This window comes from Oxyura jamaicensis, chromosome 4, assembly GCF_011077185.1.
Source record: "Oxyura jamaicensis isolate SHBP4307 breed ruddy duck chromosome 4, BPBGC_Ojam_1.0, whole genome shotgun sequence".
NCBI classification, from domain to species: domain Eukaryota; kingdom Metazoa; phylum Chordata; class Aves; order Anseriformes; family Anatidae; genus Oxyura; species Oxyura jamaicensis.
The window spans coordinates 51,254,829-51,277,060 of NC_048896.1; the positions used below are offsets into that span (position 1 = coordinate 51,254,829).

The following is a 22,232-nucleotide window of genomic DNA, read 5'->3' on the forward strand; positions in this document are numbered from 1 at the left end:
CTTCCCAGACTTGTGCATTCAGGTCTGTGAGTTTTGCACCTAGAAGCAATTTTCAGGTGGCAATGGTGGAGACTGGCTGAAAACACAGCCCACAGTCTCTGTATTAATTGGCATGCACCTCTCACATACAGGTTGTGTCCAGAGTGAATACTGAATCAAAAGAAGGAGCACGGGAAACTATTTCATGCCTTGTCTACTGTTTCTGAAGCAAAAAAATGGTAGATGTCTTTTTAATAGCTTAATTTTATGCTCACTAAGGATAGCAAATCTCACTATTCCAAAACATACTTTTGGTAGAAACTGGGATGGAAATGGAAGTATTGATCTCTGGTTCTTGATGGAAAAGTGCACAGAGACTTCTTGTGAGATTTTTATTTCTTTATAGACTATGAATGAGGCTTACAAAGATGCTGAAAGTGTGCGAACCATGTATATTCTTCCTATAAAACTAATTATATCCAGGCACAGAATACAGCCAGCTACTACAAAATGTTGCTGCACAGACCCTTTCCCCACTAACTATTGAACGCTCTGAGCAAAGAGGCTGATTTTTCAAACTTTTGAAATGTCTGCTGTGAAAATACTCCAGGTATCCTCTCAGGAGGTACTCTGAAAGAAGAAGGAGAAGAAAAAGAAGAGAGGAAAAATAGGGCATACCTGTGGCTGAAATTTGGATTTCCCCCGGAGTTCTTCTCTTGGAGTTCTGCTGGCATCCTTTGCTGCCAGGAGTGGAGATATTTTTCAAGAATCACATCCAAAGCTTGAAAGGAGTGCTGAAGAGGGGGGCAATGCCTTCTGGAGGCATTGCTGAAGGGTTTAACACTGTTTACACCTCGTGTGACACAGCTCTTTTTTTTTTTTTTTTTAAAAAAAAAAAAAAAAAGTAGGTTAATTTCTGTAGTGGGTAGTGACATGAAGTACCGCTGTCTGGAGACGCTATTTTACAATTCTATTTGTATCTAGCTGCAACTTTCAGTGGTTGTGGGTTGGTTTGTTTGTTTGTTTTTAATGCACAACCCCGTCAGCCTGATCAGTGTCAGTAGGACCTACTTTTGGGGTTTTGGATGGTTTTATTTCCTGGAGGTATTATTGGTCTACCACTTTTGCAGACCAAGAATAAATGTTGCATGCTATATGAGGCATAATTCAAGTGATCATGATAAGTGATTTCCCTCCCAGCATGTTGAGAGGGAAAGAGGGTTGCTTCTTTGTTTCTGTATTAGCAGAGTTGGTCTCCCAGAGGTCACAGAGCTGGGGAGAGGATTATGTTCCTTTTCATCAAAGTCATACACCTGGGAGCTGTGGGAAACTATTGGGTCTTCTGGAGAACGGGAAGATTGGATTCCTCTATGAGGGGTGGACGTCAAAGGAAGGATTGTAGCCATGCATTGCGACCGCTCTTGAGGAGGCAGCTGTAGTGCTCTGTTCGACGTTACCAGGCATCTGTAAGCAAGCTAACCATCGGTACTGTGTGTTTGAATGGGGTCATGATTGCTTGTAGACTTTGTGATTGCTGTTGTGAAAAGCCTTGGCATGCTTACATACTGCCTGTCAGATTTACATGTGTGCCTGCAGACCTATGGGCTGTGCTGAGCTCTCCCAGAAAGGCTGGAATTAATGAAAGGGCATCACTGAATTCAGTGGAGGTAAGCACATGTCAAACCAATGTAAATACTTATCAAATCAGGCCTTGGGTTGCTTTATAAGACAATAGGAACATTTGAAAACCTCCCTGGTCCTGTAAATCCTGTGCAGGTAAAGCTCTGGGATTGGGCTCTCTTTGCTCGCAATTTTGTATGTCTGAGGCACAAAGAATAAGGTCTGGCTCTATGTGATGTACCCAAAGTAATAGCTACAAAAGTAGTAATAGGCTTTTTTTTGATCCCACCTGCAGTATGTTCATTTAACTGATAGAGACAACTGATACCTTATAACTTGACCATCTGCTGTCAACAGACATCTGAGCCCTAGAATTAGGGGAAAAAAAAAAAAAAAGGAAAGAAAATAAATAAATAAATAAATAAAAAGCTTTGCTGATGCTTCATACTTCAGATGGGTTTCATTTCATGTTGCAAAGTTGCCAAGGCCATGGGGAGAGGAGAATGGCTGTAAGATTTAGTATCTTTACACACTTGGAGCAATGTTTGAGGAGAGGAAAGAGTGAGGGGCATAAGCTGGGGACTGGGCCACAGCTGTCTGTTGAGGTCCGAGAAGTGTGTGTGTGCATCATCTGTGAGCTATTAAGCTCTCATTGCTTTTGCCATCTAATATCCTTGTTCAGGAATGTACATACTTCAAAATAAATTAGACAGGGATACAGTATCTTGTATCTGTCTTAACTCATCTGTCTCTGCAGAAGGAAATCCCCCACTCCTGGGGTCCAGATCCTCCTGGCTGCCCAGAAGCAGCGACAGCAGCATGTGAAGCCAGCATCCACTACGTGCAGTGGGAGATGACAAGCAGCAAGTACTCATGTGCAAATCGGTGCATGGCTTGCATGAACCCCCTATAGGGTTTGTAAGACCTCCAGCGATCTGGCCTGCTTGCCTGGAAGTTGCCACTGACTTTAAGTGCAGGTGGGGAAGGGACTTGGGGCACAACCACCCACTGGTCCCCCCGGGGTTGCCCCACAGCAGGGGAAGCCAGCAAAGCATCTCAGCCCCCGGCCAGGGCACCTCAGGGCTGCCCTATCCCGCTCCCAGTTAACGCTGATGAGGGATTTTTCAGACATCTATCGGGCTGAAATTATGTTGCTCAGACTAAACATATTAAATGGATTACAGCAAATTAGCCCATGTTCCCTGGTGACTTGAGGCCTGTTAAAAGGCAGTTATGGTAGTTATTAGAGAGTTGCCTTTAGCTACTGCTTTGTTGATTCAATGTTCCTTGCATGCAAAAAAAAACGCTCTGATCAGAGGTGGACTCCTCTGTGACAAGCAAGTACTTATTACTGGATGAAAGGGATGAACACACGGCTGCACCGCGGACCAGCAGACATGTCCCTGGAGTACCAGGTGAGCTCTTCTGGAGGGGCACTGGAAGCATGGGCAGCTTGTGGGGGTCTCCATGGGACACAGAAAAATCACGGGGTGCTGAAGGAGGCTTTGACATGGAGGGACCACAGCTGCATTAATACAAATGGGAGTAAGGCTTGGTAAGCCATGCTGGAGTGGTTTTGTAAGTCAGTGCTCTTCCTCTTGAGCACTCTGGCATCCAGAAATATCCTTATTGCTGGAGAGGGAGCAGGGAACGGTGAGCTTGGAGAAAACCACCATCTTGGGGCAGTGCTCACCATAGTTTATTATTGCATATACTTTGAGGGCTGTGAACATCTGCCAGGGGCTGGAAATGCACATCTGAGTACATGGTCCCAAACCTGACGTTTGCACATACTAAACAGGACAAGCCATCAGCAAAATGCCATAAGTTTTGAGTTCCACTGTTGTATGCTTACATTCTTTTCCAAAAGACTATTTCTTGTGAAGTCAGGTTCACTCGGGGTTGCTGGAAAATGCACCTTAAGCTGCTCATTCAGTAACTGGTGCCCTGGCACAGGCTGCCCAGAGAGGCTGTGGAGTCTCCTCCTTGGAGATCTTCAAAAGCCACCTGGATGTGGTCCTGGGCACCCTGTTCTGGGAGGCCCTGCTGGAGCAGGAGTTGGACCAGATGGACCCAGATGTCCCTTCCCATCTTCACCAGCCAGTGATTCTGTAACAGCTAGTTAAGCAACTGCTAGCATTCAATCATTCAGGTGACATGAGAAAATGTCTCAGTTCCACTTCGATTGCCAGCAGACCACCTCTCAGGCTGTACCATCAGTGCTGGTTACAATTGACCAAAGCCTGTTGAGGGTCCTGATTGCCTTCCTGATCTTGGAAGAGGTCTGTCTCCAGGATAACTGCACGAATTTTGCACTACCCTGATTTTATGTAATCCCAAGTGCCCTCTGTTTGGCTGGAAATCCTGTTGGTCTGGCCCTTCTGGTGGTAACTCGGTGTGTTTCAAGGGTGCAATGGCACAGAAGATGAAAGCTGAGGTAATGAGAACAAAATTACTATCTTTGTCATCTGTGTGTTTTTATTTGTCTTCTTGGAAATAAGACACTGTCCTTTCTCCATGTTTGCTCTTGGCTAATATTAGGCATACGATATGGACTGAATACATAATTTAATCAAGACTCAGTGTTGCTTGATTAGTGTCATTTGGATCACATTTTGAGGTTATTACCACAAAATGGGCTGGTTTTGATATTTATTATTTTTTATGATGATACAGGTAATTGTGTTTTTTTCTCTTGTAACTTTAACTAAAGAGGAAGTCTTCCTAATGTAATCATCTAGAGAGATTTCCTGAAACAGAACCTGCAAAGGTAGGTGAACAGAACATTTTGCTACACCTACTAACCCTAAAAAATAGCAGTTGTATATTTCCATTTACAAATATTTTAGTGAATATGCATGATGTGAAATATTTTACAGTCAAGCAGTGTAGCTGAGCATTTACCTTCTCAGGCGGTGGACTTCAGATGTTTATCATTTCATTTTTCAGTGCATAGAAATACAGTTGTTAGTGATATAAATCTAGAGCATCGCTGAACCAAGACACACAGATAAAAATAGTTCTCTTGAAGAACAGTGTAATGCTCTAATTGTAGGTGGAAATGGGACTCCGGTCCTAGAAGGGCTCTGCAAGTTTGGGAAAGCCGCCTTTGGGCCCTGCATGGGGTTCCTGGGATAAGGAGGACCCGGAAGGTTTCTCTCTGGGCAGCTGGGTTTCTGCTTCATATTATGGTTAATTATACCACGTCCTCATGTGCTCCCTGGGACTCAGACCTCAGGAGTTCAGGTTTCCTCCCCAATCCTCCTATTCCTGGTGCTTCTGCTGAACCCCTGGAGCTCCAAGTTCATTCTGAGAAAATGTTCTGCAGCATCAGGAAGGGTTTGCGGGAAATGAATGTGATCATTAATGACTCCAGGATTGCATTTCAGCTAAGAACTGTGCAGTCCTATTTCTAGGTTAAGAGCTAATTCAATTTGGGTGGATGTTTGTCCTCAGAACAGCTCCCTTCTCCTCAAAATAAGCTCCTCATTCTTCCCTATTCTGAGAAGCTCCATTCAGGTCCCCAGGTCTGGGGGCTGACACAGGAGCATTGTTCAACAGATAACATTTGGCTAATCTGAAATTCCAAAAGAAGGCAAATAGCGAAATAGGTCTGAGCAGAGGTCAGATTTCAGCTTCCTCTGGTGCGTGTATAAAGAGCAGATTCTGTTTCTCACAGTCAGCTAGGATTCTGCTCTGAGCATGCCACTGAGTAATTCACAAAATGACAGTGTTTTCCTAAGCCTTCACTCGAATTTATCTTTTGGTGTTTTTTCCCCCCACTTTATTCCTCACATCATTTTATTTCCTATTAAACAAAGTCACAGTGTGACATAAGCATAATAAACTTTATACCTTACAATCTAAAAAATCAGTGCTATTCCAGCTGAGAGTCTAAGAGTCATAGCATGTGAATGCTATGTGAATACTTTAAGAGGTTTCCTTTGTGAACCTCTTGGGAGCTTTAAGCTGGAAGGCCGTCTTACAACCAAACTTTGCATGGTACATACATATATATATGTGCGTTCATGGATATTTCACAAGCCAGAGGCCATGTCCATCTCTGGCAGCTTGGCAGAGAGCACGTCCCTCGTGCAGATGTCTAATGGTGACAAAATAACGTGTTTCTATTGCTGTGCAAAATGGGTTGCAGGCTCAGACACAGTGGGGTTACATACAGCAACAAAGGTCCTCTGGGAGGAGGGCTGGAAAAGACCTCTGGAGGCCCTTTCCCCATCGCAGGCAGGATCACCTGTAACTGATGTGTTTTTGTTCGCTTGGCTTTCCTCTAAACTCTCTGGCACTGGGGCCTAAAAAAGTATCCTGAGCAGTTTATTGCATGACTCTCTACCCTTACTGTTAAAATACTTTCCTTAGTGAATAGCCTAAGTTGCTGCTGCTGAAGTGACAGCCTGCTCTTTTGTGTCCCACAGAGAAGGGAGTGGATCCCACCCCTCTGGGCAGTGAGCTTTTACAGGCCTCCCCTCTGCCTCCTCTGCTTGGGGTTTCCTACCTCTCTGAAATTTTGTTCCTGAAGATTTCATTTTTTTCAGGGGTCGATATTTAGGACTGCAGACCCCAAGCACTGACCAGGAAAGCAGTGCTGCAAAGCAAACCCCTGCTTTCCCACTGCAGCTGCGAGGCTGACATATCCCCATCTCCTAACACTACAGACTGAGCCAAAGAAGTCTCGGGGTGCCAATACCTAGGGAAGGTTTGCAGGTGTCCAGCTGGGTTTCAAATACGCCATGCAGCCATGAGTGAGAACTGCGTCTTTCCAAAATGCAGCAAGATGATGGGGAGATGCTGAAGTACAGGAGCAGCAGTGTAAATGGGAGCATTTCTGTTGAACTCCGGCTCTTGGTGGAGGGGGGAATGCTGCCTCTCTGTACCTGCCTCAGCATCTGTTTTGGTGTCTAATGGGGTGTGATGTTATGGAGTCCTAAATGTCTTCTACTCTTAGTTGAAATCCATTTTCAATCCACAAGACTCCAGTCTCGTGGGATTCAGGCAAGAACCAGTGACAAGAGGGTGGAACAAAAAATATCTCCAATACTCCCCCAGAGAGATGGTGCTCCTTTGAGGCTGCGAGGGGTGAAACTGGAAAATGTTGTGGGTGCAAGCTCTGCAGCTGCTCCGGCAGGAAACCCCAGCAGTGGTTTGCTGTGGGCAGCTGTCTGATCACTGGGGGTCACCAAAGCATTCATCACCATGGCAGGGTCAGTGTCTGGAGGGAGGGAAATTGAAAAGAAGCTCGCCACTCTTAAATAGTTTGGGGATGAAAAAGCCACTGATGAAGGCTGCTGAAACCCAGTCTTTTAAACACAGTGATGATCTCGAGTCCCTAGGATTTTAAGCTAATTAAAATAGAACTGGATGGAATTAATATAAATATAGCCTCAAACCAGGCAAAGGAAAAACAAAACCCCATGCAGGCTGATCTGATGAAGATTATGGAATGTAAGTGCCATTCAATTTTCTGGAATACCACATTATTTTTTTATTCTGATGTTAATAGGAAAATATTTTACAGACTCTCAATAGGTTATGTTGGATTTCATTCCAGTGTCTCCTTTTGCAATAATGCTAATGGCAAAAGAAATGCACATCTATGTTGTTTTAGCTGCAGTAGAAATGCCAGGGATCTCAGACCTATGCTATGCACTATCACCTCGTCAACTGGTAAATTACTAAATCGAAATTTTATGAAATTACTCAATCAATATTTGTGCAGATGGCTTCCAGGAAAAAGCACTTGTGTCTGTTTAACTCTAGTGCGTAACAGATGGCTACAGACAAGTAATTTCTGTTCAGCCAGGCTCATACTGACGTTTTAAGATAGTTTTCTTTAGATGCTTATTATTTCTTGTAAGCCAGACACTAAATCGTGCCTTACATCTTACAGTTAGAATAAAATTCAGTCATATACAAGGCCATCAAGCAATGTTATATAGCATGATACTTACAAGGAAATTAAGTGCAAATCATCCCTTCAAATTTGTATTTCATTTTAGCTTGTAGCATTTAGTTATTAGAAATCAGCTATTTTTCTATACTTTTACTGTGATTCTTGAACAAATCGTGGATAAAAGCACTTTGTCTGTTATTACTGACAGACAGATGTGACTTATTCTTCTCTTCTTGCTACTCCAAACACCAGCCTGCTTCTAGGCAGCCCGGGAGGTCTCCAGATGGACCAGCAAAGAGGAAGCAACCCCTGATTCCACAGACTGGAACTTTGGTTGCTGTCTCAGGTCACAGTGATGGATGCCTTATGAGTGAAAGTGCAAGAAAACCTTTGTGGGGCCACCATCAGCACAGACAGACCCTGCATCTTCTCCAGCCGCAGCAGTTTGCAAGCAAGCCTCCATCTACAGCTCTGCTGCTGCACCCTCAGTTTGTGTACCCCATCCAGGTGTGAACCTCCTCCTCCCCGCGTGGCAATGCAGGTAAAGGTGGGAGACTTCCACAAGTGTCCAACCCACACTAATCACTGTTGTCACCTATAGTCCTACTGCACAGAGAGAAGTGAGGTGTGTGATAGGATCTAAATAACATTCCCCGTGTGACCCCAAGCATTTCCACTAGCCTCAGGGTCTGTCCCTTCTCATGCTCAGAAATGAATGTCTCCCCGAGTGTTTATCTCCCATCTTTTCCTGCCTTCCAGGCCAGAATTCTGATTAGCCATGATTGCTAAGACAGAAGTCTTAGTTTTTTAGTGGCAAAATGTAAATGTCTGTTGTTTCACACTTGTTTCTGAATTGTTGTGACCATGAGGGAAAAAGGAGGACAACACATTTCAGAAATTAATGATAGTCAGTTAAGTAAATACAGTTTCCCAGTATATACCCAAGCACTGCATATCTGAATTCAGTGACTCTTGGATGAGTCCTTAACCTGAATGCATCTTTTTTGGGGTTTGTACGTTAACCGCACACTCTGTAGAGTTTTAATGTGCAAGAATAACATTCCCAGATGTATATTCCACTTTCTGATATCATCCTGAAAATGACTATGAAGTGACTTAAACATTCACTTAAAAATCTTAGCTTTGTGGTAAAGAGTTGCTTGTCAGAAAACGTTTATGATATGATTTTTAATACAATTAACTGTCCATGGAAGAACTACTATTAACCCTGCAACAGCTGGCATTTCTCACTATCATTGCATCCACCACAGCTGAGACGTTAATGAACAATGAACAACTTCTCTGCAACATCCCTTCTGTCACTTCTGAGTTATGCTTTCCTTGTGAGGGAGAGGTGCACCAAAATGCTTTTGAAGTATAATTGCCACTTCACGGTAGGGGTGAAGAGCAGTCTCACTGCATTTCCCAGAATGGTAATGCCATTCAGAGGTGTGTGCCACAGTCCGGATTTAGGAGGTTGAGTCCTTGGGGGAGCAATGGGGCTGGTGTCACAACCAGCACACTTTTGTACACCAGAGATGCCTTGTGGAAAAAGAAAAAAAGAAAAAAGAAAAAAAGTCAGAGTCCAAATATTTTGTTTTGTTTGATGAAAGGATTGTGAAAGAGAAGCTCTCTTGAACACCAGATAGTTTCACAAGCATTTCTCATCATCCACAGTGGAAAATGATAACAGTGGAATGCTCAAAATAAGTTCAGTTTTGGTGACATCTCACACCAGGAAAATTCTTGCAGAATCCTCTCATTATTTCAACATCATACTAGCACATTAAACAAACCAAATCCTCATGGGGTTTCATAAATAACATTTCTTCACTGCAGTCCTGGAAGGTACCTCTCTCCTTTAAGGATGAGGCTGACTACAAGAGAATATCCTCCAGTGATGTCTACTTCACCTTCCCTCTCCCACCTCTCTCTGTGTCTGGAAGAGAGCCACAGGATGGGATAAAGATTGAAGTGCTAAGGTTTTATACATATTACTCCAAAAAGGAGAACAAAATTAATGTGTGTCTTTGAAGTCATTTTATGTAATTTTATACTTGGATACTTCATGAGTGTATGTAACACTTTACAGCTAAACCCCCTAAGATTGCTTTGGCCTTGATGACATAAGGATACAACTGAGACATAATTTGCAATGATGCATTTCTCTAAAATTTAGTTTTCTGTCTTCCCGCAAACACTGTCACCTCTGTAGAAATGTTATTAGCCTCTGCTGAGCTCCATTGAGTGCTTCCTCAAGAGCTCTTCCCATCTGCTTTTTCTGACCCAGGCAGCAGACAAGATTCATTAAGCAAATGGGCCCAGCTTTAATGGATTTGATGAAGAGGAACCTTCTATTTTGGATATGGCAAGCAGCACAAACTATACTGTGAGTACATCACCACTGTCCTTTGCTTAGGGAGCTGGATTCAGAATTTTCTTCCACTTATTTAATCGGGATTTGTCTTTTAAAATAGCATGTTTGTGTCACTAGTTCCTCTTATTTTTAATAGCCCATCCTAGAAGGAGTCTTTGTACACAGAGAAAAGGTTCAAAACATTTAACATGGATGGGGCTTGCAAACAACATGTACTTCAGATTCATTTTCAGATACACACTGAAAAAAAAAAAAAAAAAAAAAAAAAGGCTTTTATTATACCCCTTGCACAGCTCCATACAAATATTTATACACGGCCCATATTTTAAAAAGCCTTATGCTTGTGCTGAAGAGCCGTTCAAAACTAACTGAAGTCGATGCCTCCGTAGAGATAGCCTGTGTCAGCAGATGCTCAGCTGTGTCCCTGCTCAGTCACTTAGGGCACAAGGGGACTTTGTAGGCTTGTCCCTAGGAGGAGCAGCCCTGTCCCAGAGGGACTGTCTGCTACAAAGCCTCCCAGATTTCTCCATCTAGTGCAGCAGAATACTTGCAACTGGACTCTTTTCTGTGCAAGTCGCTTATTTTCCCTCTGAGGTTCCTTTGGCATGTATGCGGTGAGCTTGTGGAGCCAGTGCTTGGCCGCACCAGTGCTTCCCCTGTTTTGGGGCTTGTAGGTGGTTGGAAGGCAATTTCTGAATTTCAGCCCATCAGTGGGCTGCAGAAAAGGAGGTGCAAGCCCATGGGCTGCTTCTAGAACAGCAACACTTAATGCACATCAGTGCCAATTTGTTGCCTTTGCTTGCCCTTTATTTTATTTTATTTTATTTTTTTTATCAACACTTTGAAAAGGCAGCTGTGGTATTATTGTCCCATAGAACATTATTAAAGCCTAGTGGAAGTATTCATTTAGTACTGGCAAGCTGGATATTTCACATAACTGTTACTTTCTCATCATGTAGCATGTTATTAAATGTATTTTAAAAACCAACTATGGATCCCATTTTACCAGTGGTATAACATAGATCCTTGCCTGTCCAAGCAAAGCAGCCCACTGCACCAGTCTACTGAGGAGACGTTTATGTGCACAGGGTGCCTGTTGGGCTAACGCTGGCATTTAGACATCAGTTTCCCCCAAGTCCAGGGAATTTCTCAGTTGCCCCTTTTTATGCAGCCTTTTGTGCTATCAGAGAAGCATTAAGGGGCAGCTCAGTGCCAAGGGAAGAGAAGAGTAGAAGGATGGAGGTGACCACTTCTAGTTCTCCATACCTCCTCCCAGGGGATTTGGAGCTGCACCACTTTAACCAAGCATCTGCAACTCAACATCCTCATGTTTTAGGGGTAGATGCTCTGACTTCATTTTCAGCTCAAGCACTGTCAGGTAAAATAATGAGCTTTTATCTATTTGAATTGTAGACTCAGGTTGGAAAAGACCCTTAAGATTAGCCTTCAACCTAGCACTACCAAGTCCCCCTCTACACCATGTCCCTAAGTCTCATGTCGATACATTTCTTAAAAATCTTAAAAAACACCAGGGATGGTGACTCCACCAGTTCCCTGGGCAGCACATTCCAATGCCTAACCAGCCTTTCTGTTCAGAAAGGAAGATCTTTGACATGGAAGATCTGTCTCGGGAACTTGTTCCAATGCCTGGCTCACATGGAGTCAGCAGGCACACTTTGACCACGCTCAATGCAGGGGATGCCAGTGATAACGTTGTTCTCTCTCTGCCACCACCCATTACATCATTGGGACTGCAATTCTCAAAACTCCTCACATCAGTGAGAAAAAGTGTATTTTATTACCTTGATGAGCAAAGGTGGCCCTTTGGGTCAGGAAATTTGCAGGTGGCTCCAAAAAAAACAAGACCTTGCATCTTCACACCAAGCCCCATACAGTGGGACCCCATAAACTCCTTTCCCTGAGCAAGGATTAGTAGTGATTCATGCCTGTGGGTATACTGGTAATGTACATAGGGAGGTTTTGCTGAAACTTAGAGGAAGTATGTTCCAAAGAACAAACAACGTATGATTTGCAATTCACTGGCGTTCATTTTGTGAAAGTTTATAATGAGATAAATGAGAAAAAATAAATGTTTCCTTTAATTAATATGATATAGAGCAGAAAACTTTTTAGGCTGAAAAATGATTGGGTAAGTTGAATGTGTGAGAATGCATGCAGATAAAGGAAGGGTTCATCTCAGTGCCCTGAACCCCAGCCTGAGGCAGAATCATTTTTCCAAGGCAGAGCAAGCATTGGGATATGTTACTGCACTGCGTTCTGCTAACCAGACTGTTAACCACCCTTCTAGAAAGGTTGTGCTGTGTGCTGTGCAGAAGAGCACTTGAAACATCTGAATTGGTCCCCCAGCCTATTAAATACAAAACTAACTCCAGTAAATCACGACAGAGTTCCCATCCTTCTCCAGGAAATCTGTGGGTGAGGTGGGGGAAATGTGCCAGCTTACTCTGTTTTTGCAAACCAGCATTGTAATGATGAGCTACCACCTGCCAGGGCCCTGTAGACCAGCTACCATACCCTGGAAAAGAGTTCTTGAGGAAACATGCCTGTACCCCCTTAAGTACCATGCTGTGTTGCATACTGCCTGGAGCCTCTTGAAAACTGGACTTTGTGTCCCGCAGGAAATTCCAGTGCAACATTTGGTTTCATCTGCAATTGCAATGAGTTCTCTAAATGTCCATTTCCCACAGAGTGAGGAAATTTCAAGAAAAACATGATTAAAAAATGGTCAGAGTGACTGACGACACTGTTACAGTCTGGTCCACAAGAGAAGATGGCACTGATATGGCTTTACGTGTATCTTCAGATGCTTGTGTGGCCACTCCCTCCGTTGCAGGATCCGCAGTGGCAGCTGACTGCATTTACGATGAAGCTGCATTTTGGGGCAGGTGCTGGAGGGCACGACGTCTGAGGTTCATCTGGTATGCTCCTGCATTTTTCCCTTTTTTGCCACAAAGTGAGTGATGACTTTAATGTTTGTCTTTATAAAGTGAGTAGGAGTTAAATTGGCTATACTGTTACTTGGCAGTCTTAATGGCACCACGCTTACAATTAATAAGGAATAACTATCTTGCAGTTCAGCCATAGAATGAAACGGGGAATTTCGGTAGCAGTTACCAAAGAAAATGTTGGCAGTGGGTGCTGTCTTTGGGCTATTTTTGCCTAACCAGACTACTGCGAATAGATTTTTTAAACAGTTTGAGCATATAAGCATTCAAAGCAATGGCAATATATTTTATTAAAAACAGCGCGTTGCTTGGTAGGGCAGAAGGAAATAATGGCTCAAGGGTCTGGGAACAGGAGATGGAACCGTTTACGTCTAAGTCACTCCTTCACATCCAGCCAAGGTCAGCAGTAAACAAGAATCCTATCGTTACCAGCTGGTGGCCCACAGAATGAGAAATAAATTGATAGCCGGTTTCCATTAACAGAGGCAAATATCACAGTTAGAGAACCAGAAGTGGAACTAATTGACACCACTGTTGGCTCTACCTGGGAAGCTAAGGACAGAGCTGTGGTGGAAACCAGACCTTTGGCTCTCGGCATAGCGGGTGGTCCTGGCGGAGCTCAGGTAGCAAAACACGAGCCTCCCTTCATGCTGTCACAGCGCCAACGCATCCCACCTCCTGCATGAGACCATCAGATATGCTGAAACTAGGGACCTCTTCCTGGCAGGGCAAGGACATCTCCTCCGCCCTGGCCTTCCCAAGGAATTGCACACAACCCAACAACACCCATGCCTGACCAACCTTCAATGGTATTTCCATAAGCAGTGTCCTCTTGGCCCACCTTCCTTTAATTACACGTCCACCTGAAGTAACAAAATTGTAAAGTATAATGCATGAGCCCGGACTGAGCTGGAAGATGATGTTTATTGTTATTTTAATTGTTTGCTTCTTCTGGATTTTCTGGTGTAATTAATTTATCTAGCCATAATATTTTAGAAACATAATCAAATGTCATTTTAATTTGAAGCCAAAAAATACAGACTCGTACTATATGAAAGTTCAAAAAATGATGACTCTTTTATTAAACACCACAAGGAGAATGTCAATTGAGCATAATTGCATTAAAGAACAATCCCCTGAGAGAGAAAAAAAAAAAAAGTGAGAAAGGATTTGCCAAAAATAAAAAGACTGCATGGGTCAGTGGTCTCTTGATTACAATGTACACATTACAATATGCATGTGTATATATAAGCACATACATGCTTGTACATAATCGTATATAAACCAGCATGCTTTAACACTTAGCTCCAAATTTATACTTTACAAAATGATCCTTTCATAGGTATTAAGAGAGCATGAGGTCCAGAACTACAAAAGGAAGTGTGCTGGTTTGTTTTTACTTTTCTCATATGACAGGCCAAATATTGCCTTTCTTGACATTAATATCTGGAAATTTGTTACACAAGTAAGGTAGGGGGAAAAAATTAATAAATGGGACTCATTAAAGGTATTGCCAGAAAAAACTTACTAGATTTGGCCAGGACATTGATTTAATCAACATTTTTTCTTATTGAAAGCAAATGTTCAAGTGCAGTGAATTTGAACCAGCTAACTGGGGAGTTTCAAAAATCAGAAAATAAACCCGTATAAATCTGCATATATATACCAAATCTTAAATGGAAGATAGCTCTGTCTGCATATCCTGGAGGAGATCCTGGGAAAAGTAGAAATAAGTTAAAAAAAAAAAAAAAAAAAAAGGCAGAATTAAACTTTGATGTCTGCAAAAAGATGCTCTCTGAAAAATGAAAAATTAAACTCCCCACTTCTGTTTTTTGGGGCTGTTTTATGGAATTCTGGCTATGCTTCATGGATAAAGCTCTTCTGAAATGATTTTCTCTCTGCTCAACATATCTGTTTTTATGCAAGGCTTCCCTCCAACAGCTAGAGATGTATGCTGAGCGTCGGTCTATATGGGAACACAGAAAGCTGCCGAAAGATGTTTTGCTGAGAGGGGTCCACTGTGCCTGCCCCTTTCTCCCCTGAGAGCTGTGTGTGGAGTTCCTGGTGGCTCCAGCTCCCTCAGATGCCACCTGGAGAATGCAAGTACCTTTATGCACCTAAATCAGGCCATATGGGTCCAGGGAGATCTAGCATGCAGTCATCATCTAGGTGCAGATGCCACCACTGTCTGTGCCTGCAGGAGGGGCCTCTCCTGGCTTTTTCCACAAGTGTTGGGAGACAGGACCAGTTGACACCATCTTTCCTTTGCACACCAGTGCAGGAACGAAACAGCAGATAAGGCAAGCATTCTTGCTCTAGTTCATTTCCTTGCCCTTATATTCAGCAGCATTTACTTTACTCTTCATGCCACGTGACAAGTGGCACAACCATGGGTTGAAGCAGATTGAAACACTATGCAGAAGCTCTGGGAAATGCCACATCTACAAGTAACCCACCGCAAGGCAGCTGTGCAAAGCTAAATGTTTTCCTTACCTCTCCGTGAGTGCAATCTGCACCTTGAGTCAGCTATGCCACAGACAAAGATTTTGTTTTAAGTACAGGAGTCTTAAAAATAGCCTTCACCTCCTGAACCTTTTTCTACAAATGTTCTTCCACTTAGCCACAAGCTGAAGCTAATTTTCACACAACATCTGCTGTAATCAAAACCATCTGTGTGGCTACACGTTCAGGACAGAGAATTTATGGCCCATATTCTTCCCAGCCGACACTGGGAAGCTTTTGTGTGCATTGTCTATATGTCTGCATTAGCGATATGGCTTTGGGTCCAGACACCCACCCTGTTTCTTCTTCAAAAACACATTTTTATTTATTTATTTATTTATTTTTAAATCAGCAAGGCATGCTCATTACTGAGATGCTAAGGTAGGAGCAAGTGACGCCAAGCCAGCTCTAGCAGAGATGCAGACTACTGTGCACAATTAGTTGTTAGGCACTGAAGAGGCCCGATGCAGCTTTTTGATCATCTGATGTGCTTTAAAAAGGTTCCTCAGCTTGGACCAGCTTTCCCTCACTATAGGTAATTAGGAAAGAAAAATAAACGAATGCAGGGCTCCTCTGGCTGCAGAGAAGTACTGTACTCAACATAAACCCCTTGGCTGTACAAAGCCAGAGGGAGTTGCTAACAGCACTGACAGTTCAGGGAAGTGATTTATGAAGCTTTTCTTTTGTGAAAAGTTGGAATCTAGACAAACTATACCCCTGCTGCTGCCTGTGTACACCTCTGGCAAGTATAAAATGTGAAAGTATTCTATAAACAGACCATTATGCCCAGCAACTTCTCTTAAAAAACATGATTAGAAACCAAAACAGCTTGATCTGCATTCATTTGATATTTGTATAGGGGATTATGATACGGCAACAGAGGAGCAAGAGACATCTTACCACCTGGTACCACCGAAGATAAGTAACCATTTGTTTACTTAGATAAAAATCTGAAAATCTCCATTGCTGAACATGTATTGCCAAGCTAAACCACTCCATTATACACATTTTTCTCACAGTGTGTTTCTTATGTGCAGTTTCTTTGCTCGTCTGGATGCAGCAGTGTCCAACCTCAGTCCATGGAGCCCATGCCCTCAGGAGGCAGCTCCAGGGTGATCTCTGGCTCAGGAACCAGTCTGCAGAGGCTGCTTGTCCAGCCCTCACCCAGCTGCATCCTCCAAAAGGCAATGTGGCTCTCTTTCTCCCTATCCATCTCTCTATTGACCACAGAGAGTGCCTGGAGAGAGTTGGCTTTTGGAAATACTCTCTTCCATTTCAGTGTACTCTGCTCCTGCTACAGCTGTTCATGCGTTTAATTCCAGTTAACTTGAGGGAGCAGCAGCTGTTGGTATTTATATGTGTTTGTGGGCACAGACCAAGTGCCCAGATGACTCTGGGTATGTGGGGGAGAGAAAGTCCTAGCACTTGCAGCCACACCAACCAGCTCCTCACAGGACCAAGCGCAGACAAAGAACACCACACTGTCATCATGGGAACATCACATCGGGTCACAGAAAAATTGTGTGTTTATGTGGTAACTTTCAATCACCATTTTTATTCAGCACCACATTACAATGCAAAAGTTCCAGCAGCATTGGTGATCTGATGATTACACTGTGTTTGTGACACTTTAAAGAGTCAGTAAGCTATTTTTAAGCAAGAAATTGCTGGGAAGTTTAGTTTAAAACAAAACAAAATGAAAAGAAAAAACCCACAACAACACCATACTATATTTCTATATTTAATAGAAGGGATGCAGTTTTCCTTCATGGTCAAAAATAACGTAGTAATAAGGAGCTCTGCATTATCAGAAACCCATGTTCAAGTGAGAACTGCAGAGGCAGATGAGGAGTGCCATGTTCACCACTAAGCTGTGTCAAGGCTACTCATAATTTGGATGAAAAGCAGTAATGAGAGTTTAAGGCAGCTTAAGAACAGGCTAATGTGTTTAACCTACAGATAACTCAATCAAGCTTTCCAGATCTTGCTGTAATTGTATGATGTGGTTAATCCAGTGCAAGAGACGTCATCTCTGCAGCCTCCTCAGAGGTGTTCCTCTAATCAGTTGAGTTGTTTTCATTAGGGTAAATGGATTGCACCATTACAAACAGGAATGAATCTATGCATGTTTCTGGTCATGTGAGTTGAATTCCCTGTGGTAAAAAACTAATTTAAAAAAAAAAAAAAAAAAAGATAATGATCTTGAAGATTCATTAGCATCAAATCCCCTCAGCCCTTAAAGCAAATGATGTAACATAGCCTTTAAAATATGGGGGATGGGGGGGGGGGGGGAGGGAATTTCCTCAGCACAAAGGGGTAATTGTGCTGTAAAGAAATACTCCGAAGAAATCTTTGGAGATTTATCTGAGGAGGGCATTGAGATTTTTTTCCTCTTCCATCGCAACGTTTTACTTTCACCAAAATCAGATATGGAGACATGCTCAGCTGGAGAGCTGCAGGAAAAGAAAAATGAGGAATCGAGGTGTGTGTTTTGGATGACATCCACAGTGGGGTACTGTAGTTTCAGTGTGCTGGTTTTGTCAGCTTTGCACCTGTCCTACCTGGGAGGCTGTGCAGACCTGCCCAATCCACACAAGCAAGTTTATGCAGGGCTTAGGAGGTCGCCTCCCTGCCAAAAATCTGGAAAGTTTTTATAATCTACCTATGCCATCACATCAGCTAAATAAACTCTCCTTACTCTTTCAGGAGTGGTGACTGCATTTATTTGATCTGTTTGGCACCACAGATTAAATACAAAAGTGTGCATTAAAGGAGAAAAAAATTGTTCGGCTATATTTTAGGTGACATGGTGCAGGGTGAGAGAGAGAGAAAGAGGAAAGTCAAATAACCAAGGTGTTACATTAGAAAAAGTAGCCTTTTCCTTGGCACAAAGTAATTGGAAGTAGAGCCAGGAAATTATGATTCTAATATGTACTCTGTCATCTGATTCCCTGTGTGGTCTTGGGCAAGTCCTTTAACCTGCTTGTCTAATTTCTTCAACCTGTAAAATGGGGACAACCAACCACAAAGGAGTTTGATGAGTACTAGCAGATGTTTTCACAGCACATTGAAAAACATGTGAGAATCCATGGATGTGCTATTATTACTATTGCACATATATATATGTGTGCACGCGCTATTATCGTTATACTTGCCAGGAGTACTTCTGACTGAAATGAATTTGAAATGAAATTTTCATATATAAAATACAAACAGCAATCCTCTTTTTGCAGTCTACAATTTTCTTTTATTTATTTTTGAGTTACAGAAATATCCTTACAAAGAATTCTTGCTCTGAAGCTCTCATAGAAATAGCTTGCTAAAATATTTTATCATTAGAAATATGATGTTTTGAAACATGTGGCATGTTTCTGTCTCTTAACTACCTGAGTATGACTTTGAGGATTAAATTGCTGGAGAAAATTACCAGAAAATTTGAAATTTGTTTAAAATTTGCTCAGTCAGGATGAAATTGAGTTGATCCTCTTCAAGGTAGACACTACAGGAAGCTGCGTTATGTCTCTTGGCATTTCTCTCTTCCTTCTGCCAGGTTTGACAAGAAAAGCCACTCCCCAAAGGCCTCACGGAAAAGAAGCATGGGAAGACTGTGCACATGGACATGTACTATATGAAAAATTGAAACAGGGAGTCAGCAGGAAGATGTGGTAAGAACCTCCTAGCTTTGCTACTTGAATGTTCAACAGCTTTTACTGCACTGAGATGATATGCAGCAGAAAGCATAAATAAAGCAGTCTGATAACTTGATGTGTATGAAGTATCGTCCTCTGCTCAGTACTTTACTGTTGGTCTGATTTGCAAAGATGCTGACAGTTTCTCAGTCTTCACAGAAATTCACAGGAGCTGAGAGACACTGAGGAGGGATAAAAAGCACCCTGGCCTAGGTGCCTCCACTTAATAGGGAAACCTAACTCGTGATGGCTCTGTTTGAAATTTCTGCCTTAAATTTGCTTTCAAATATCTGCTATGCTAATTCTAGCTTTAGTACAAATGAACAGACTCAGGGGTTTATTACAGGCTTGAGACACACTGCGAAATTCCTTTCCAGCAGCCGAGGAAGGGCTTAGGGCTCCTTGCAGTGTGGATGTCAGGGTGTGGCAGTGCAAACTCAGGCTAACGGAGCTGATCCCATTCAAACTTTAAGTATTTGCCATCCCTTGGAACAAGTGCTGTTTTGGACATGTTGCAAAAGATGCTAGAAGAAAACTGGGACTTCGCTGCCATTCTCAAACAAAGAATATATTCATTAGGAAAACCATCTCCTCTGAAGCACTAACCCTGGGTTATGTTTCCTACAGACAGCAAGGGTTTCAAATCGTATCATGTGTTACTCATTTACGTATCACGTTAACTAGTGAAGACAGGAGAAGGCTAATATTGCTTCCTACCGGCTCAGGATCTCTCTCTGCAGTGTATTAGTCACCTCTTCGCTCGGAGGACTTGAGCTGTGCTGTATGGTTGTAGTTAAGAAGTCACCAGATGGTAAAGAGTCAGCACTCTAGCTTTTTACACCCAAACCCCACTCGTTTCCTAAGCAATTGTGTATTTGAGAAAATCTACCTAAATGAGCAAGAAAGAAGGCTTAATTGAGGAGAGGCACTTGCATGGTAGGCACGTGCATCCATCGGTCAAGATGTTTCTGCTGTGGCCCTGTTACAGTGCTGCTTGCCGTGCACATGGATGGGCCAGAGGTCGACAGAGCTCACAGGGCGATACCCCCACACACAGAACCGTGCACAACTCATAGGCAAATACGTTTCTCCAATGACCTTGTTAATGCTGCTGTGCCTGTATGCCTCAGCCTTATACCCACAGGTTGCTTGCTGCAGCTGGATAATCCCTCCTGAGCAAGAAAGGGCCTAACTTTGACTGACTACTGACCCCGTGGCCAGTAAAGGAATTTCACTGTCATTTAATAACAGGGGAGCTGCTCAAAGATCCCTCTGTCCTGTGTCAATGCAACTTAGCATGTGGGAAACAAAGCACTGCTCCAGAGAGCTAGGCCCAGCCGCCGCAGAAACCAGTAACGAAGTTAAGGAGGGAGGACTTACAAGGGGGCCCACTGATTTCTTTTCCTTCGAGGTCTCTGGGAAGAATTTCACTTATTTTCCTGAAGGAAGGGAATTATCACAAGTACTGGTTTGATCTCTCACGTGGCACAATGTTGGTTTCGTTTAAACCACTTAGCGGCCCTGCTTAGGACATCTGTGTAACCAGCGCTCCGCTGATGCTCCCAGATCTCCACAGTTCCCATCCTGTTGTGCCAACAAACTGAATGGACCCTCAGATTGAAAAACTATGTATTTACAATGCCTGAAAAACAATTTCTGTAGCTTGCCAAGTAAACTAGGTTCAAGACCATTGTATTCTAGCAGTGGTTGTAGGGTATACACCAATGGCTTTTGTTTAATGCAGCTTAGCTGGACCATCATGTGGGTGACTGATGCATCAGGAAGTAAGTTTGAGACAGCTGAAGCAGATCCCTGTCTTGGAAGCATTAAGATACATGATCAGTCTTGTTTGTTAGAGTTTCTCTGTTTCCTTAGGCAGGTAATTTTTTTTTATTTTCAGGATCTTATGCTAAACCACTACAGAGGGCAAGTTGGTGACTTTACCTGGAGCCCCACAACACAAGCCACATGGTGTTGCTACCTGAATTAGCAAGGAGTGACACAGGTGGACACCCTAGCAAAGTTCTTCAGGGAAATTTACACAAGTTGTGCCTAAATTATACCTGAGTTAAGTTAAAACCACTGTTATTAGCCTCTTGTTTTGTCAAACAAAATATTTATTTAAAAAATGCTTTTTCTTATAAGCATTATTTTCTAATAAGCATAATTGGATATCAGAGGTTTTTTTTTTTTTTTTTTTTTTCCCAACAATAATCTCTTTTCTGTGTTGGGATTTTAAATTAAAACCTTTCGCCTTGTAGTTTTTCCACTTAGCAAGTGGATTATTGCCACTTAAAACAATGAGAACAAGCATTATCCCTTGCATTACAGAATCATTAGGAAAAAAAAAAATAGAAGTATGCCATCTTTTGTTTACACATGTGTGCACATCAATGGTTTTCTGGTGTAGGCACATGAGAGGTGGAGGGCTAGGAAGAAAGCATCAGCATGATTGATTGCGTTTTTCTGTTCATGGTCATCTGTCTGTGTGACATACACACAGCAGTACATATGGTTATCATAGCACTCCTGACTCAGTGTATTTCACACATATCCATACTAAAATCAAAGCTATGGTTCCTTGTACTTGTTTATTTTGCTGGCATAATATATAGGGAAAGGTGACCCAAAGAAAACATAATGAATAATTCAAGAGAATTCAATTTTCACTCAAAACTCTGCAAAATCCAAAGTTTTCTGAAGCATAGAAGAGAAGGGAGAGCACTGTGGCCACCTGACCTTTTTTCCATGGATGCTGTCTTCTCCATCATCAATACTTTAATTTCATACCTATTTTTGGAAACTGTTCTCACACTAAATTTCCAAAAGTTGTTTCAACTGGGATACAATGAATGAAAACTGAATTAGATCCAACATCTTGACTTTTATACTGGTGATATATTTTGAGAAAGGACTATTTAAACCTTTTGTCTTGCAGAGAATGAAGCACATTGACGCTGCTACACAACCTGCCCATGAATAACAACTGTCTTCCAAAGCTGCTTTGTTTCTTGCCTCCAGCATTTTTTTTCATGTTTATATATCTTTTCCCAGGACGACATAAAGTATTGAAATCACTGTGAGGAATGGTTTTCTGTTAATATTTCTGTTCCTATACAGGAAAGAAAAGAAAAGAAAAAAGAAAAAAGAAAAGAAAAGAAAAGAAAAGAAAAGAAAAGAAAAGAAAAGAA

At 42.4% G+C, this 22,232-nt stretch overlaps 2 long non-coding RNA genes across 2 annotated transcripts in view; one reads left to right on the forward strand and one right to left on the reverse strand.

The window, feature by feature from the left end:
- Nucleotides 1-17,611: 17,611 nt before the first annotated feature.
- On the forward strand, nucleotides 17,612-19,117 carry LOC118166927. The gene is made up of 2 exons (XR_004750812.1): nucleotides 17,612-17,834; nucleotides 18,903-19,117. It is a non-coding gene; the product is annotated as an uncharacterized LOC118166927 (long non-coding RNA).
- Nucleotides 19,118-21,613: 2,496 nt separating this feature from the next.
- LOC118166928 overlaps nucleotides 21,614-22,232 on the reverse strand; it is a 1,834-nt gene continuing 1,215 nt past the window's right edge. The window contains exon 2 of the long non-coding RNA XR_004750814.1: nucleotides 21,614-22,153. This is a non-coding gene — a long non-coding RNA (uncharacterized LOC118166928). The remainder of the gene's footprint in view (nucleotides 22,154-22,232) is intronic.